Raw genomic sequence first — 1,436 nt, forward strand, 5'->3', positions numbered from 1 at the left:
GAATTTCAGCCACAGAAAACCAGTCCCAATCTTCAACCCAGAGACAAAGTTCAGATAATCCCTTGCCTACTCCTTCATTGTTTGTCTTCTGCCCTCTTCTCTAGTTTCCCAAAATACACAAAATCATCCTTTCTTCTCCAGTCTTGTTTTTACTTTCCTTTTGTTTATCTTTGCTTTATCCACTATCCTTCTTAAATTTTGCCACCAAAAGGTAAAACCACTCTACCAAGGAGAAACACTTTGGATGCAAGTTCCCAATTTACAATAGACTTTGTTATTGTAGATTTTGCTCCTATGGTTAAAGCTACACAATTAACCGTTACCACAGTTTGTCAGTTTCTAAACTGTGCTTCATGCTATTGGTATTGCAAATTATACTAGTTTAGGTAGGATGTCATATCTGTTGTGATCAGTTGTTGTGCATTGTGTAACAATATTGGGAAGAACTAGGGTAATAACCTCACCACAACGCAGTACCAAACAACTTGGAACTGAACAAAACAAATACCAACATCTCACTCTTAATTATCTAGGATGTTGGGACAGACACAAACCAAGAACCTTCTGTACATAATGACATCCCTGAAGAATAAACTTTTCCTAGAAAGGTCTTCATACACTTGATATAGCTACCTACCACAAAAACCTACAAGGACCAAAACAGAAAACAAGATAAAATTTTTTGAATTAGAAAATGACAGGACAAAGGGCTGTCCAAATATCTCAGCAGATTAAAACACCTTCAAGCAGGCACAGGGGCTGAGGGTTCAATCCCTGGGCCTACTGTGCTGGCCCTGCCCCCATGGCATGCTGAGATAGCAATTGAGACTGGGCATGGGGGCGCACTCCTGTAATCCCAGCACTTGGGAGGCTGTAAACAGGAGAGACACTATGAGTCTGATCTAATAGTGACAACCTAAATACCCTGTAGACCCTTCCCTAAAATACAGGAAAAGAGAGAGAGAGAGAGAAAGAAGGAAGGAAAGAAAGAAAGGGAAGGAAGAAAGAAAGAAAATGACAAGACAGAGCAACAAAATTCAATCTCAGACCTCTAACCACCCAGGACAAATCTAGGAGACAATGAGACAGAGGAAAATGGAGGACATACAGATGAAATTTTTCAAAAGATAGCAACTGAAGTGAAGAAATAAATCATGAGGCTATAGAGGAAATCAGATCAGAAATAATCTTTTGGGTAAAAGGAAAATTGATAACTATCATAAAGGAAATGTTCAGTATATATAGAGATAGGAAAAAATAGATGATAAAAAAATAAAGAAAATGAAAGAGATCTGTAGGAAAGAGATATAGGAAATATAGGAAAGAAATAAAAAGCATGACACAGACTCAAACAGATATCCAGGAAATTAGAAATTTTATTGAAAGCTGGCAAAACTTCTGGAAAGAAACTGAAGATAGGCCTTTACAACTTAATG

This window comes from Octodon degus, unplaced genomic scaffold, assembly GCF_000260255.1.
Source record: "Octodon degus isolate 3935 unplaced genomic scaffold, OctDeg1.0 scaffold00031, whole genome shotgun sequence".
Lineage (NCBI taxonomy): Eukaryota > Metazoa > Chordata > Mammalia > Rodentia > Octodontidae > Octodon > Octodon degus.